The 18,616-nt window shown below is 39.5% G+C and overlaps 1 pseudogene; it reads right to left on the bottom strand.

Moving 5' to 3' along the window:
* Positions 1–9,360: 9,360 nt before the first annotated feature.
* LOC136376664 (microfibrillar-associated protein 1A-like) lies at positions 9,361–10,759 on the bottom strand (annotated as a pseudogene).
* Between the last annotated feature and the right edge of the window lie 7,857 nt (positions 10,760–18,616).

The following is an 18,616-nucleotide window of genomic DNA, read 5'->3' as shown; positions in this document are numbered from 1 at the left end:
AAATTTTGACCAAATATTTTGCCATAAATTTAAACCGTTAAAAAACAATTCATTTATAAAACAGGAGCCCATATATACATACAACATATTTAAAATACTTAAAAAGGTAGTTCTATTCTTAATTTTTTGAGGAACCACCATACTTTCTTCTAATGGTTGTACTAATTTGCATTCCCACCAGCAGTGAATGTGGGTTCCTTTTTCTCCACAGCCTCTCAATACTTGTTATTACCTGTCTTGTTGATAATAGCCAATCTAACAGGTGTGAAGTGGTATCTCATTGTAGTTTTGATTTGCATTTATTGATAGCTAGTGAAAATGAGCATCTTTTCATATATATGTTGGCCATTTGTATGTCCTCTTGGGAGAAGTGTCTGTTCAGGTCCTCTCCCCTTTTTTTGATTGGTTTGCTAGCTTGTTTGTTGCTGAGCTCTGTGAGTTCTTTATGTATTTTGGATATTAACCCCTTATCAGAGCTGTTGTTTGCAAATATCATCTCTCATTTTGTTGGCTATTTGTTTTGTTTTCAGTTTCTTTTTTTTTTTTTTTTGTATTTTTCTGAAGCTGGAAACGGGGAGGCAGTCTGACAGACTCCCACATGCGCCCGACCGGGATCCACCCGGCATGCCCACCAGGGGGCGATGCTCTGCCCCTCCGGGACGTCGCTCTGTCGCGACCAGAGCCACTCTAGCGCCTGGGGCAGAGGCCAAGGAGCCATCCCCAGCGCCCGGGCCATCTTTTGCTCCAATGGAGCCTCGGCTGCGGGACGGGAAGAGAGAGACAGAGAGGAAGAAGAGGGGGAGGGGTGGAGAAGCAGATGGGCGCCTCTCCTGTGTGCCCTGGCCGGGAATCGAACCTGGGACTTCCGCACGCCAGGCCGATGCTCTACCACTGCGCCAACCGGCCAGGGCCTTGTTTTCAGTTTCTTTTGCTGTTCAAGAAGCTTTTTAGTTTGATATAGTTCCTTTCATTTATTTTTGCCTTTACTTCCCTTGTCTTTGGGGTCAAATTCATAAATTGTTCTCTGCAGCCAAGGTCCATGAATTAGTGTCTATGTTTTCTTCTAAGTAATCTATTCTTTAAGATCTTATATCTAGGTCATCGATCCATTTTTGAATTGATTTTTGTGCAGGGGGACGAACTGTAGTCAAGTTTCATTCTTTTGCATGTGGCTTTCTAATTTTCCCAGCACCATTTATTGAAGAAACTTTCTTTTCTCCATTGTGTGTTTTTGGCTCCTTTGTTGAAGATGATTTGTCCATATATATGTGGTTTTATTTCTGGGCTCTCAGTTCTGTTCCATTGGTCTATGTGTTTATTTTTCTGCCAATACCATGCTGTTTTGATTATCATGGCTCTGTAATATAATTTGAAGTCAGGTGTTGTAATACCTCCAACTTTGTTCTTTTTTCTCAGAAGTGCTTTGACTAGTTGATGTTTTTTATGGTTCCATACAAACCTGGTGATTTTTTGTTCCATTTCTTTAAAAAATGAAGTTGGAATTTTGATGGAAATAGCATTAAATTTGTATATTCCTTTTGGTAATATGACCATTTTAACTATGTTGATTCTTCTAATCTATGAACATGGAATATTTTTCCATTTTATTGTGTCTTTTTCAATTTCCTTTTATCATGCTTTGTATTCTGCTCACAAAAATTAGAGGATATTTTATCATTTCATGTTCATTCTGAAATATCCTCTAATTTTTGTGAGCAGTATCATTTTCAATATATAGATCCTTTACATGCTTTGTTAAGTTTATTTCTAGGTATTTTTATTTCTTTGTTGTTGTTGCAACTGTAAAAGGAATTATTTTTTGAGTGCATTTTCCAAAGTTTCATTGTTGACATATATGAAAGCAATAGACTTCTGTATATTGAGTTTGTATCTTGTGACCTTACTGTATTGGTTTATTGTTTCTATTAGTCTTTCTGTGGGTCTTTGGGGTTTTCTATATATATTTTTTTACAGGGACAGAGAGAGAGTCAGAGAGAGGGATAGATAGGGACAGACTGGAATGGAGAGAGATGAGAAGCATCAATCATCAGTTTTTCGTTGCGACACCTTAGTTGTTCATTGATTGCTTTCTCATACGTGCCTTGACCATGGGCCTTCAGCAAACCGAGTAACCCCTTGCTCGAGCCAGCAACCTTGGGCTCAAGCTGGTGAGCTTTTTGCTCAAGCCAGATGAACCCGCGCTCAAGCTGGCGAATTCAGGGTCTCGAACCTGGGTCCTCCACATCCCAGTCTGACGCTCTATCCACTGCACCACCACCTGGTCAGGCTGGGGTTTTCTATATAAAGGATCATGTCATCTGCAAAAAGTGAAACCTTTACTTCTTATTTTCCAGTCTGTATGCCTTTTATTTTTTTCTCTTGTTTGATCACTCTGGTTAAAACTTCCAGCACTGTGTTGAAAAGGAATGGAGTGAGTGGACAATCTTGTCTTGTTTTTTGATTTTAGAGGAAAAACTTCCAGTTTTTCACCACTTAGTATGATATTAGCTTATGGTTTGTCATATGTGATCTTTATTATGTTGAGGTATTTTCCTTCTATACCCATTTTATTGAGTGTTTTAAACATAATGGAACTACAATATGACCCAGCAATCCCTCTACTGGGTATCTACTCCAAGAACTAAAAAACATTGGTACATAAAAACACATGCACTGCTATGTTCATTTTAGCATTATTCACAGTGACCAAGACATGGAAACAACCAAAGTGTCCCTCGATGTAAGATTAAATAAAGAAGATGTGGTATATACAATGGAATAACTCAGCCATGAGAAATGATGGCATAGGGTCATTTACGACAACATGCATGGACCTTGAGAACATTATACTGAGTGAAATAAGTAAATCAGAAAAGGCTAAAAATTGTATGATTTCACACATAGGTGGGATACAAAGCTGAGGCTCATGGACATAGATAAGAGTGAAGTAGTTACCAGGGGGAGGGAGACATAGGTGAGGGGGAGGAGGAGGGAGTGAGGGGAAGGGTGTAAAGGACAAATATAAGGTGATGGAAAATGATTTGACTTTGGGTGATGGGTATGCAACATAATTGACTATTCAAATGGGTATACAACATAATTGACTATTCAAATGATGTAGTGATGTTTGCCTAAAATCTATGTTATCAATGTCACCCTGTTGAATTTAAGTTTCTAAATTAAAAAAAGAAAAAAGAGAAAAAGAAAAAAATACTTAAAAAGGCAGGAAGAAAACAATCAATAAAACCAAAAGCTGGTTCTTTGAATAAAGTCAGTAAAATTGTTAAGTCCCCTAGCTCAGTTAACTAAGAAAAAGAGAGAGAGGACACAAATTACTAATATCAGGAATGAAAGGGGACATCACTTCAGATCTCAGGAAAAATTGGTACATAATGGTGAACACAGACATATCTTAATAGAATTATAGAACTTAGAAGATAAAGAAAAATCCTTTGGACAATCAGGCAAAAACAATGAGTTATCTATGAAAGGTTAAAACAAAACAGGCTGACAGCAGATTTCTCCAAAGCAATATGCAAATCTAGAAAACTGGAAAAATGCCTTTTATATCCTCAGTGAAAGAAAGTGTGACCCAATAAATTTAAATAGTCTAAATTGTTATTAAAATATAAAGGTAACAAATAATTTTTTTTTAAGAATCATGAGCTTTGGAAATAATGGGAAAATTTTTGCAATTCATATCACAAAGTGCCATTTTTTAAATCTATAAAAGAATCTTATTTTTTAAACTAAAAACAGCAACCATATGCTAACAATTTTGAAAATTTAGACAACATGGAAACATTTTTTTTAATAATATATGTACCTTGTGAGATGTAACTGAAGAAGAAATTAAAAGTTTAAATAGTCCTGCAACTATAAAAGATATTGAAGCAGCTTAAAAAATAAAACTTCCAATAAAGATGAGATTAGATAATATGAGTAGTTATTAAGCTATATTTTTCTGGAGATCAGGTAGAAAGATCAGTACTAATACATGTCAATATGTTTAGATAGAATGTCTAAAATAAAACAATCTATTATAAAAACTGACAATAAATAAACAAACAAACAAACAAATAAAACCTTGACTATGTATATCAACAAAAGCTACTGCTAGTCTGAAAGGCCCACTGGCAACTCGCCCTGCGGAGCTGCTCACATGCTGATGTGCTCTGGCTGTTGCCTGGGACAGAGGCTGCCCTGTCAGACAAGTCATAAACCACTATTTCTCTCTCTCTCTCTTTTTTTTAAATACTTGTTTAGATTTTATTTATTGATTTTTGGAGAGAAGAGGAGAGAGAAAGAGGGAGAGTGAGAAAGAGGGGGAGAGAAGCAGGAAGCATCTAATTACAGTAGTTGCTTGATAGATGTGCCTTGACCAGGCAAGCCCAGGGATTTGAACTGGCAACCTCAGCATTCAAGGTTGATGCTTTATCCACTGCACCACCACAGATCAAGTCACTATTTCTTACTTCTTCTAGGAAGGAGAATACTTTTGTAGGTGGCATTTGTGAAAAGAAGACCATTGTAAAGTTACGGGTGTGTGTGTGTGTGTGTGTGTGTGAAAGTACTATTACCAAAGATTTTGATTTGTTTTTGGCTTATGAGAAAGGGAAACGTATCTCACTTTCCCCATTACCAGTATATACTGCATATATTTTCAAAGCTTATCCCCATTTTATTTTCAACAGGGTCAATCATTTATTAGATAGAATTTTTAGGATACAGGGTGAAGTTTAATGGCTGAAGTTTAGCAGCACAAAGAGAGCTCAAGCCCATTTCTACACATAAGTATCAACACTGCAAAAAGTAACTTCACTGAACCACTTGAACATTCAACAAGAATTTCAACTGCTAACCAAGACACAAGCCAGAGGCACAAGTTGTTCAAATTGAATATGTACCAACTACCAACCATTCTCTCAGTATGGCCAGCGGCTCCAATTTCTTTTTGGCCTAAAGTAAAGTGAACTGAATAAAAATAAATTAACAACAACCACAAAAACCCTATAGCTAAACCAATAACTGAAGATAAAAGGGCAGAAGATATGAATGGTATACATAAAGGAAAATATAAATGATTCTAAAACATATATGAAAAGATCTTTACCCTCATTCTTAATGAGAAAGGCTAATAAAAATTACACTGAAATATCATGGTTAACCCATCAAATCAGAAAAGATCACAAAGCGGGGTAACACTGTAGTAGTGAGAGTGTTAAAGATGCATTTCATATATTACCAACAGGAACTTAAGTTAATACAACCTCTAGGTAGGGCAATTTAGCAATACTCATCAAAATTACAAGCACACATACTTTCAGAATTAATAATTCTACCTCTAGGAATCTATCCTGTAGATTACTCACACATGTACAAAATGACCTGTGTACAAGACAAGTCATTACAGCATTATTTATAATCGTAAAAGACTGGAAACAACTTAATGTCCATTTATGTAGAGCTGGTCAAATAAATTATGATGCATCCATTCAATGGAATGCCACGCTGCTGATGAAGATGGGTAAATTTATTATTGATATGGTATAGTTTTCAAGATATAGTTTAGTTTAAAAAAAACAAGCATCAGAGTATATAGAACATTATCATTTGTATCAAAACTATATGCACATTTGTTCATATATTCATTGAAGAAAGTATAAGATGTTGGTAATACTTTTACCTCTAAGACAGAAACTACATGTCTGGATAGGAGAGTTAAAAAGAACTTATTCTGTGGTCTGACCTGTGGTGGGGCAGTGGATAAGACATCCACCTGGAATGCTGATGTCGCTGATTTGAAACCCTGGGCTCACCCGGTCACGGCATATATGCTGCCTGCTCCTCCACCTCTTTCTCTCTCTCTCTCTCTCTCTCTCTCTCTCTCTCTGTCTCTACTCTAAAAATATGAATACAGAAAAGAACTTATTGTATGTATACTCTTGTACTTTTAGAATTTTGGAACGTGAATTCATACCTATTTACACACACATACACACGACTGTAATGTGTGATTCTGTAGTCTACATATAATATCTTTTCTAGAGAATTTGTGAATCCTCTTAGCCATGAGTGGCTGAGAGAGGGGCACTGTGTGGCCTCTTTAACCAACTCACTTTGGGGTTATTTACTACTTTTTTCTGAGTCTTATTTATATTTCTCTGACATCCTGAGTAAGAATAGTGCTTCCTTAAAGCAAGTCTTTCAAGATGCAAATAATTCTCATGCTTATTAACATACAAACACTCAAAAAATTTATACTTTAAACAATAGTCTTCATTAGACTCTAACCATATGTTTTTTAATTGCATTGAACTTAAAGTTTCTATTTGTTTTAGAGTCTGCCAAATTAGGAATACTTTCCTTCTCTCATATTTTAATTCTATAACAATGAAAAATTCAGGACTATTAAAAATAGAAACTGATCAAAAATGATTAATATGCCCTTTTGTTTTCTTTTAAATCCAATATCCAAACAGTAATTATATTTAACCATATTTTTTCAACTCTTGCTTGAAGGTGGAAACTTCAGTTGTTCCAGCAGTCCAGGGTTCTGAGTTTATGTGACTTGCTCATGACTAGAAATGGACTATAAGGAGGGTATCAGAAACCTACAGATAATCCTTGCAGGCTATTTCTAGGTTATTGCTCTAGTAAGTTGGAGGGATATCTTAACTCCTTACATTTAATATATATATATATATATATATATATATATATATATATATATATATATATATATATATATATATATATCAGGGGTCCCCAAACTACGGCCTGCGGGCCACATGCAGCCCCCTGAGGCCATTTATTCGGCCCCCACATTTCCGGAAGGGGCACCTCTTTCATTGGTGGTCAGTGAGAGGAGCACAGGATGCAGATGCAAAGCACGGCGTCGCTCACGTACAGTACTACTTCCGATGACACGGGACGCATGCGTCACGGCTCCGGAAGCACATCATATCACTTGTTACGGCTAGCAGTGACAAATATGGAACCAGACATTGACCATTTCATTAGCCAAAAGCAGGCCCATAGTTCCCATTGAAATACTGGTCAATTTGTTGATTTAAATTTACTTGTTCTTTATTTTAAATATTGTATTTGTTCCCGTTTTGTTTTTTTTACTTTAAAATAAGATATGTGCAGCGTGCATAGGGATTTGTTCATAGTTTTTTTTATAGTTGGGCCCTCCAACAGTCTGAGAGACAGTGAACTGGCCCCCTGTATAAAAAGTTTGGGGACCCCTGATATACATATAATCTTTCATGAAGTAGAAATTGTAGCCTTTAATGAAATTTACTTACAATCTCCCGATGTCCTGTTAAGCCTTCACCAATGACAGAGTCCCATTAGACCTATCCATGCTAAACCATTATATATATATATATATATATTTTTTTTACAGAGACAGAGAGTCAGAGAGAGGGATAGACAGGGACAGAGATGAGAAGCATCAATCATCACTTTTTTGTTGGGACACCTTAGTTGTTCATTGATTGCTTTCTCATATGTGCCTTGACTGCGGGCCTTCAGCAGACCAAGTAACCCCTTGCTTGAGCCAGGAATCTTGGGTCCACGCTGGTGAGCTTTTGCTCAAACCAGATGAGCCCATGCTCAAGCTGGCAACCTTAGGGTCTCGAACCTGGGTCCTTCTGCATCCCAGTCCGACGCTCTATCCACTGTGCCACCGCCTGGTCAGACCCATTATAATATTAGTGTCCCTCTTTCCATAGCTTCTGCCTGAAAAATTTCAGGCTCCACTGGAGATTTTCACAATAACACCCTCTCATCGCTTTCCAATACCCTTTCTCTAAAATGCTACTTGGAACTTTGTAAGTGGAATGGTTTCTTTGCCTCTGTGTGGCAAGTTTCTGCTTTTTACAATCCTTGTCTGCTTCTTTGTTGACACTTTCCTCTCTCAGCTTCTAGCTAAAAGAGTAACTTCCAGATCACATTGAGTTTGATAAAGGATTAAACACTGTAAAGAAGTAACGGAATCTATGTTGTATCCTGTGTAACACTATTAAACACTCTATTCCACTTGGCTGTTTCCATCTGTGGTTTTGTAATTAAACTGTTTTAAGTGTGCTCATGTTCTACAATGTAGCCATCTGTTCTTTGAGTGTATTGTTTTCCACCTTGATCAAACGCCTTTAAATCCATATCTGCATTTTTTTTATGAAAAAAAATGTACTTGCTATTATCCATTATTGACTTAAAAATTTACTCAGTGCAGGGTGGTGAGATAGAGTGAGTGATGTTTCTCTTATCCCTAAACTAACGTTTGGGAAAGCCTCATCACCTTTTTAACCAATCTAAAGTACTAGAAAGATCTATGTCATTTTAAACATAAATATGGTCTCAGTTTGGAGATTAGACTATTCATATTCAGAAATAATTGCATTCTTAACTTTATTTAATATCCATACTTGCACTTTTCTAAAGCTGGGAAAAGAAGTATATATTTTAGTAGCCTTTTCTGATAATTGTGATATGATTCTTTGACACTATGCCAAAACTCGACAATTAATAGTTTTGTAAATATTCGTTACAATATGGAATCTGAAACCATATAAATGAACATTCATACTGTTATATTATAGTTCATTTACTTATATTGAACTCTGAATGGATCTTTAACTCATACATGATTTTAAAAATCATTCATTGATTATTTGGAGAATATGACTTTACTGAGTTATATAGGTTTCCCAAATTTGACGTATTTCAAGTCACATCAGTTTCCATCGTCATAAGTCTCATCAGAAAACTCTTTAATTATTATGAAGCTGTCAAGTTCACATTGGTAGATGCAAGTTTTCCAAAATTCTATCTTTCATTGAAATCTCAAATTTTTAAAAAATGAAAAACAGGTTTTATGAGTGTAGATTTCTATAAGGTAGAAGTAATGTACTGTACACTTACATGCCCGTGTTTCTGACCCAAGCTAAGGGGCTGGAAAAAGAAACTTTGAATAGTCCCAAGAGAATTTGGGAAACTAGAGCAATGATGAAACCTAAGATTTCTCAGAAATAGTTTTAAGTGAAGATACTCCTAACTGGAAGTTGATATCGATGTCTCTGCCTCTCCCTTCCTCTCTCTAGTATCAATTAATAACAACAACAACAAAATAGGACAAATATTCTCTCAATTACCTAGATTCAAAGTGCTTTTCTGTGGGTTTATCAGCATGAGTCCAAACCTCACAAAGCACCTTCCAAAATTGGGTTCCCCAAGTGTTACAGTTGGCAGTCCAATAGACTAGATACATGGGTCATGTGAATAAAAAAATCAAGGGCTAGACACTGAGACATCCCCTTGTGTCCCACAACTGGAAGAATTAGTAGTTGAACTTTAAGTAGTTTTCCGCTTCTTGGCAGATGGCTGTTCAAATACATCTTATACCCCAGCTGCCTTTTGTTTAAAGAACTTCGTGTTCTGGGCACTCTCTTGACCCCATGCTGAGTCAGAGGAGGTGGTGTCCTGATCCACAAGGTGGGTGTATTTGGTACGACCAGAGCGCCAAAGTTCTTGACTTGCATGACTTTGGGAAGAATGGTTTTGTTGAAATGATCCTCTAGGGTAGGTGCACTGAAATCTCTCTTGTATACTTCTTCATCCTCATCCATGAAGAAGGCACCCCGGTGATAATACTTCTGTAAGAATTTGTATTTGCCCTTAACAGCTTTGTTGGTAATAACTTTGCCATTCGCCCGAAGCTCAGCTCGCCTCTCTTCCTCAGTTAAGTTTCGCATACGTTCGATTTCTGCCTTCACTTCTCAAGCGCTTCTCTATCTTCTCTCTCCCTCTTGATTCTCTTTAGCTCTCGAACTTTCCATGCCTCATATTCTTCCTCATCATTTTCATCGTCAGTGTTCAGTGCATCCAGTGCAGCCAGGGACCGCTTGTTTCCCTCCAGCTCTGTCTTGGTCTCTTCTACAATCCGGAGTGTGGACTTGCGCCTCTCCTCAGCCATGCGTTTGGCCTCCTGCTCCAGCTCCTTCTGTTTCAGTGCTTCAGCTTCACGTTCTTGAACTGTTACTCGATCCTTCTTTTGAATGAAGACTGGCTTAAGACGAGGCTCCATCTCACCTTCACTGTCTGTGTACTCTTCGGACTCGGACTCGGATTCTGATTCCTCCCCAGACCGTCCTTCATCTTCCACGTCCATGACTTCCATCTCTTCATTTTTTCTCTCCTGCGCTCGCTGACGCATCATGCCACGCCGCCGCTCTATTTCCTCATCATCAATTTCTTCCTCTTCCTCACTGCTGTCTTCTGGTTCCATGCGCCAAGCATCTCCTTCTACTTCTGAGTCACTTTCTCCTACCACTTCAGGTTCCACTATTTTCCGATGTCGAGCCAACCTCTCTTCCACATCTTCACTAATACGGTTCTGCAAACGCCGGAGCCGAGGGTCGCTGGATGAATCCTCTCTCTGTTCTCAGGTTCTGCTTCTTGTTCTTTGGCTTTCTTAATGAACTGGAATTCTTCATCCTCCTCGCCTGAGGACTCCATAGGGGCATAGTCTGGCCTCTTTCCAGATACATAACGTTTTACCTTCATTTTTTCCATCGAAAGCTCGCTTTTCTCATTGCGAACAGGGACGGCACCAGCCGTGGACTGAAGGGGCGGTTGTTGCATGAGTGCGCTTGGGACCGACATGTTCATGGCCGCAGCGATACTCCCGAAACTTCACTGATTCCAAATAGTAAACAGCTACAATGTCGAAGAATAGAAAATCCTTTTGTGGTCCTAGAAATACTAGACGATGCAGCGCGACTCGAAATCTCAAATTTTATTAATTGGCAACAAATACCTTCAGCTGTGTTCCTTTAAATGATAGGCTCACTTTATTCATTTTTGAGAAAATGTCCATTGTAAATGCAATCTGAGCCTGACCAGGCGGTGGCGCAGTGGATAAAGCGTCGGACTGGGAGGCGGAGGACCCAGGTTCGAAACTCCGAGGTCACCTGCTTGACTAAGCGCGGGCTCATCTGGTTTGAGCAAAGCTCACCAGCTTGGACCAAAGGTTGCTGGCTCGAGCAAGGGGTTATTCAGTCTGCTGAAGGCCCACCGTCAAGGCACATATGAGAAAGCAATCAATGAACAACTAAGGTGTCACAACATAAATGCAATCTGATTAATCATAGTTTGTCTATTAGTTGTTCTTTTGAATAAAAATGGTATTGCATGAAAAAATCTACTAATTCAGCTCACAACTCAAATAACTACATAAATGTTTTTCCTCCGAACAGAATGGCATTTTGAAGTAAACAGCTCTCCCAAGATCACAGATCAAAATCTTCATCTCCATTTTGAAAACTTCACTTTTTTGTTTTTTGCAACTTGATTTTTCTCTGTTATTTCAAGGGAGAAGGCACAATCCTAAACTTTGGCAACTACAGCCAAATTTACTGCTAAGGCCATAGCTACACAACAAAAGTCCCTAGATTTTCTTGCTAAGGTGATTTTTAGATAATAGAATTGCTTTAGATTATTAATTGGTTGAACAAGGAAGAGTCTGTATCATAGCAAATACCTTCTGCTGTACCTGGATCAACATCTCTGGTATTGTAGCAAACACATGAAATTAACAAACTAGGTGCTTGGCTAAAACAGAGAAGTGCCCCTCTGGGTATGTATGTTGGTTTATTTGATACCTGCTGGTCTGGTTCATGGGAGCCTTGGCTAAGGGATATATATACTGTAGTCTCTTAGTCTTATCATCTTCATAGTCATCATTATAATATCCCAAATGTTATCGCAAAGGTCTTATATGCCTGTTCACAGACATCAGATGATCTCACTGCTTTTGGAGAAATAGAAACAAGGTGAACTGCCAAAACAATTTTTCCACAGATATGACATTACAACCTATGAATTTCTCGTTGAGACAAGAGCAGCTTAACTCTGATGGTGACTAAAAGTGGCACTGATACCCAACTTTTGGTCAGTTTCTCAAGCATGAGAGGATTACCAAGAGGGGAAATTGTTAAATTAATTAAACAAGGAGGCCATTAGCCAGAGGTGGTTCTAATGCCACACTGGCCTTTGTAAGCAAACCAAAATATAAGCCTGTAAAGGCCTCAAGGTTATGAAATGAAAACACTTGGCCTGAACTGTGGTGGTGCAGTGGATAAAGCGTCCACCTGGACTGCTGAGGTCGCCAGTTCGAAACTCTGGGCTTGCCTGGTCAAGGCACATATAGAAGTTGATGCTTTCTGCTCCTCCCCCACTTCTCTCTCCTCTCTCCCTCTCCCTCTCCCTCTCTCTCTCTAAAATGAATAAATAAGTAAATAAATAATTTTTAAAAATCACCATTTAAAAAAATAAAAGAAATGAAAACATTAAGTGACATTATAAAAATGGTGCTGTGAGGACACGGACCAAAAAATCTCCCCAAAATTTCAACAAGTTCATCAACCAGAGACAGAAAAATATATCCTTGGAGCATCCAAGAGTTCCACACCCTGAAGGCGAAGGTAGGATCGAGCGAAAAATTGGCTAAATATATGATCAACCCTGAGGGAAATAAGTCAGACAAAGAAACTCTCTGCCTTCCTCACTAACCTGAGAAAAGGCTGCTTTCACTTGGAACTGAGAGTCGGGAGGAGCTAGGGGTGTGGAGGTAGCTGGGCTGCGGTGTGGACATGCGTTCAAGCTGAGGAAAGAGTGTGCCTGTGGTGAATCAGCCCACGCAAGCAAATGCTCGTGCACCACGCCCAGAGCATCCCAGCCACCAGCCCGCGCTGTGCGAGTGACCACCTAAGCCCTGGGCCACGGGCAGCCCAGCCTCCCGCAAGCCTTGCACCCTGCGAGCAGCCCAACAGCCCGCGCACGCGGGGAGCAACCACCAGCGTGCGAGTAATCACCGGTGCTATGAGCAGCAGCTGCCAGTGGTGCACGGGGAGTGTGCCAAAGTGAACTTCCCTACACCCAAGGCTCTCTAGGCGGGCGGGGCACCTCACCCAGCCATTCAAGCTAACAATCAAGAATTGGGGGAGGGGCATGCATGTAGCTTGCAGTTCATTCTGGAGAAATTCCTCAGATCCAATCACTGAAATTAGCTTAACCCACAGGCTGCTCACCTCCCAACTGACCTATGTGGCTCTAATTAACAAGATCTCTCTCAGTCCAGCTATCTAAGACAAGAGGTGTGATATTTTTTAGTGCCTCTTGCTAAAGGGGTGGGGGAAACTTCTGATTGGCAGAGCTTTCATACTCAGGGATATATGCTAAAAAGAGGGACTTGGCAGTGTTAAGATCTCCTGTACTGCAGGCAGTGACTAGTGCATCTTCTTCCCAGCCAAAACAGGCTACAAAGTGTGGAAAGCCTGGGGACAGTGGTCCCACAGAGTGCTAGGTGTGCTGAACAGGCCTGGAAGCTCAGAGAAAGTCACCTTGAGAGCAATTGGCTCCCAGCTCTGCCTGATTACGCTGGCTGCTCTGACTGCCAGAGCCTTACCCAGAGCCCTGCATTAAGTGGGGATAGAGTGGGGATTTGCCAGCTCTCTAAGCCTCTTACTCCCCAGGCAGAGGCAGCGGCAGCCTCATAGCTGGATCATCAGGTTGCTAATCCAGGAAGGAGAGACTAGGAGAGAGTCTCCGGGAAAATGGACTCTCTCATTGTTGGAGCCTGCAAATGCTAACAAGCCTTGACTACAATGAGACTGAAGCCAAATATATGACATTACCGTAAAGCAGGGGTCCCCAAACTATGGCCCGCGGGCCACATGCGGCCCCCTGAGGCCATTTATCCGGCCCCCACCGCACTTCCGGAAGGGGCACCTCTTTCATTGGTGGTCAGTGAGAGGAGCATAGTTCCCATTGAAATACTGGTCAGTTGGTTGATTTAAATTTACTTGTTCTTTATTTTAAATATTGTATTTGTTCCCATTTTGGTTTTTTTTACTTTAAAATAAGATCTGTGCAGTGTGCATAGGGATTTGTTCATAGTTTTTTTATAGTCTGGCCCTCCAATGGTCTGAGGGACAGTGAACTGGCCCCCTGTGTAAAAAGTTTGGGGACCCCTGCCATAAAGTCTCATCAACTGCAAATCCCTACCTAAGCGTGCCACAGGGGCAAAGCCTGGGGTACAGAGTCACCGACCAGGAAGAGGGAGAGGAAAGAAAAGGGAAGAAGAAGTTAACCTCTCAAATTCAAGAAAAATCCACAGACTTTATAATTTGTTCCACTATTTTTTTGTTTGTTTGTTTCTTTCATCTTCTTGCCTTTATTAGTATTATTTCTATTTATTCCACCTTGGTCCTTTTATTCTCTACCCATCTTACTCTTTCCTTTTCTTGAACTACACTACCCATAAGTGTTTCATTTTATTTCTTTTCTTCTTCCTTACTCTCCATGAGGGTTACACTCCAAAACCCTTAACTCTCTCTCTCTCTCACTTTTTGAAGGAACTATAAAAAACCCCAAATAGCCGAAGCAATCCTAAGGAAAAAGAATGAAGCTGGGACATTACAATACCTGACTTCAAACTATATTATAGGGCCACAACAATCAAAACAGCATGGTATTGGCAGAAAAATAGACACTCAGACCAATGGAATAGAATAGAAAACCCAGAAATAAAACCACATATATATGGTCAAATAATTTTTGATAAAGGGGCCAACAACACACAATGGAGAAAAAATAGCCTCTTCAACAAATGGTGCTGGGAAAACTGGAAAGCCACATGCAAAAGAATGAAACTCGACTACAGCTTGTCCCCTTGTATGAAAATTAATTCAAAATGGATCAAAGACCTAAATATAAGACCTGAAACAATAAAGTACATAGAAGAAGACATAGGTACTAAACTCATGGAACTGGGTTTTAAAGAGCATTTTATGAATTTGACTCCAAAGGCAAGAGAAGTGAAGGCAAAGATAAATGAATGGGACTACATCAGACTAAAAAGTTTTTGCTCAGCAAGAGAAACTGACAACAAAATAAACAGACAGCCAACTAAATGGGAAATGATATTTTCAAACAACAGCTCAGATAAGGGCCTAATACCCGAAATTTACAAAGACTTATAAAACTCAACAACAAACAAACAAACAATCCAATAAAAAAATGGAAAGAGGACATGAACAGACACTTTTCCCAGGAAGAAATACAAATGGCCAACAGATATATGAAGAGATGCTCATCTTCATTAGTTATTAGAGAAATGCAAATCAAAAACTACAATGCGATACCACCTCACATCTGTTAGATTAGCTATTATCAACAAGACAGGTAATAGCAAATGCTGGAGAGGCTGTGGAGAAAAAGGAACCCTCATTCACTGTTGGTGGGAATGTAAAGTAGTGCAACCATTATGGAAGAAAGTATGGTGGTTCCTCAAAAAACTGAAAGTAGAACTTACCTTATGACCCAGCAAACCCTCTACTGGGTATATACCCCCAAAACTCAGAAACATTGATACGTAAAGACACATGTAGCCCCATGTTCATTGCAGCATTGTTCACAGTGGCCAAGACATGGAAACAACCAAAAAGCCCTTCAATAAAAGACTGGATAAAGAAGATGTGGCACATATACACTATGGAATACTACTCAGCCATAAGAAATGATGATATCAGATCATTTACAGCAAAATGGTGGGATCTTGATAACATTATACGGAGTGAAATAAGTAAATCAGAAAAAACCAAGAACTACATGATTCCATACATAGGTAGGACATAAAAACGAGACTAAGAGACATGGACAAGAGTGTGGTGGTTACCGGGGGTGGGGGGAGGGGGGATGCGGGAGGGAAGGAGGAGAGGGGGAGGGGAGAGGGGCACAAAGAAAACTAGATAAAAGGTGACGGAGGACAATCTGACTTTGGATGATGGGTATGCAACATAATTGAATGACAAGATAATCTTGACATGTTTTCTTTGAATATATGTACCCTGATTTATTGATGTCACTCCATTAACATTAATAAAAATTTATAAAAAAAAATGAAAACACTAAGGAACACTCAATCAAAACAGCCAACTATGTTTTACACACTAAACAACCAATAATTTCCTTACTTTGCTTTTGCCTTTTTTTTAAGTCTCACCCCAAGCTCCTGACAGTGGAGTGTTTGTAACTACTTCTGATTTGGCATTACCTGATTTCAATGAATTTTTGCTCATATAAACTCTTAAAATAAAAAAAGAAAAACCTGGCAGCAAGGAGGAGATCCTTGTTAAGAAGATGAATTGAGGGAAATAAGGCAACTATGTATATCTATATTCAGAAATAATCATGTCTTTACTTCATCTAATGTCCATACCTGCTTTTGATACAAGCATCAGTATACACATGCCATATTAGTTTCCTGTTGCTACTATAACAAATTACAGCAACTTAGTGGCTTAAAACAATACCAACTTATTATCTTACAATTCTGTAGGTCAAACGTCCAAAAATGGGTATCACTGGGTTAATCAAAGTGTTAGGAAGGCTCTGTTCCTTTCTGGAGGCCCTAAGGATGTGTCTGTATTCTTGCCTTTTCCAGCTTCTGAGGGTGCGTGTGTTCCTTGGCTCATGGCATCTCCCCCATCTTCAAAACCTGTAATATCACACCTCTCTGATTGGACTTCCGTCAGCACATCTCTGTCTGACCGCAGGTGGGATAGTGTCTTCGATTTTAAGGATTCATGATTAGATTGCACCCACCTTAATAATCCAGGATAATTCCCCATCTCAAGGTTTGTAGCCTAATCACATCTGCAAAGTCCCTATACCATTCATTCAAGCCAGCATCATCTCTTTGCCTGGATTGTTGAAATAGCCTTCGATCTGGTCTCCATTGTTCTCATCTTGCCCACAACAGAGAAGTATCCTCACAGCAAAATCAAAAGTTGTGTTTTGTACAATTTAAGTTTGCTATATGGGTTAGACAATCAAGAGGATTTTGAGTAGTTGTCTAGTACATAGATGAATCTTCAGTCTGGAATTCATGGAGAGATTTTGAATGGAGATATAAAATTAAGAGACATGACCATATAGAAAACTAAAGAAAAGATAAGCAAAGGATGGAGTATAGCTGGCAAAGAGGCTGAGAACTGACTCCTGGGGCTTTTCAACAAGGAGCAAATTAGTAAAGACTCCTAGTCAACCAGTGAGTAGAGGAGGAAGGCTAGGAGCTGTGGCTTTCGCGAAGTCAAATGAAGAAAGTATTTTAGAAAAGATAAATTAATAAGCCGTGTCAAACACTGATTAAATATTGAGCAACATGAGGACTGAATATGAGGACTGCCAATGGATTTGGAAAGACGAAAAAGTAGTGATTTCAACAGGAGAGCTCAACAAAAGTAAATTCCAATGCCTGATTGAAGTGTGTGGCATCCGTGGAAACATATCACTCAGATCTGCGCTGCCAGGAGCATAGTTGATGGGCGGCCCCTGCTGCAGTCCTGAACATCCACCACATATGCATAACAGGTGAGAAAAACAAAGTTCAAAGAACTTAAGTGAACTTCCAGGATTTCCATGATTGGGAAAGAGTAGAACTGAAAGTTAAAACTTTGTCTGCTGATTCCAACTCCAGTATTCATTTTATCACCACTCTCTTCCAGCACCAGAGGCTGGACAGAGGGTAAAAAGAACAGGGTGGGCAGGAGATGATCACACCAGGGTTGAATATCAGTGCAGGGGAGAATTGAGTTCATATTCAGGAGCCCCGGTGTATACAATAGACAGAATAATAGCTAAAAACGAAACAGAATCCCAGACATTCTATTGGTCTTATATCATTCTGAAGATACTAGCCAGTCAATGTAAAATTTAAGTGTCTGGCCAACAAAACACATACTGGGATACATTCAGACCAGAACAAAAAGGCTCAAAGCTGCCTGACCAGGCGGTGGCGCAGTGGATAGAGCATCGGACTGGGATGTGGAAGACCCAGGTTCGAGACCCCGAGGTCACCGGCTTGAGCGCGGGCTCATCTGGCTTGAACAAAAGCCCACCAGTGTGAACCCAAGGTCGCTGGCTCCAGCGAGGGTTTACTCGGTCTGCTGAAGGCCGGCGGTCAAGGCACATATGAGAGAGCAATCAATGAACAACTAAGGTGTTGCAACGCGCCATGAAAAACTAATGATTGATGCTTCTCATCTCTCTTCATTCCTGTCTGTCTGTCCCTGTCTATCCCTCTCTCTGGCTCATTCTCTGTCTCTGTAAAAAATAAATAAAATAAAATAAAATTAAAAAACTTTCTAAAAAAAAGGCTCAAAGCTGACGGTAGGAGGAAATAGAAGATACAAGCATTTTTATAGGTTGCCACAATTAGGCTATAGTTTGAAAGGGCATCATTAAGGATTCTGAGTTAGCAGGGATGTAGGCGTGTTAGAATTCAAAGATAATTTTAAGGTTCCTGTCATAGGAGACCAAATGGATGCACTCAAACAAGAATATTAACAGAGGAGCAGGGTGAGGTGGAAAGGTTGTGATAGAGTCAGATAACTAACTTCTCTTGACATCTGCTGATGTTTGGGATGGGGGAAGATTCCTCTCTTGATCTAACAGGACAACACATAACTGGTTTAATGAAGTGGTAGAACTGGTGTCATTTCTATAAGTTATAGAAAGGAGAAGGACAAAGGAGAGGAGGCTTACA

The sequence above is a fragment of the Saccopteryx leptura genome, chromosome 6, assembly GCF_036850995.1.
Source record: "Saccopteryx leptura isolate mSacLep1 chromosome 6, mSacLep1_pri_phased_curated, whole genome shotgun sequence".
NCBI lineage: Eukaryota > Metazoa > Chordata > Mammalia > Chiroptera > Emballonuridae > Saccopteryx > Saccopteryx leptura.
Note: the sequence above shows the minus strand (reverse complement) of the source record. Positions and strands in the feature narration are given on the sequence as shown.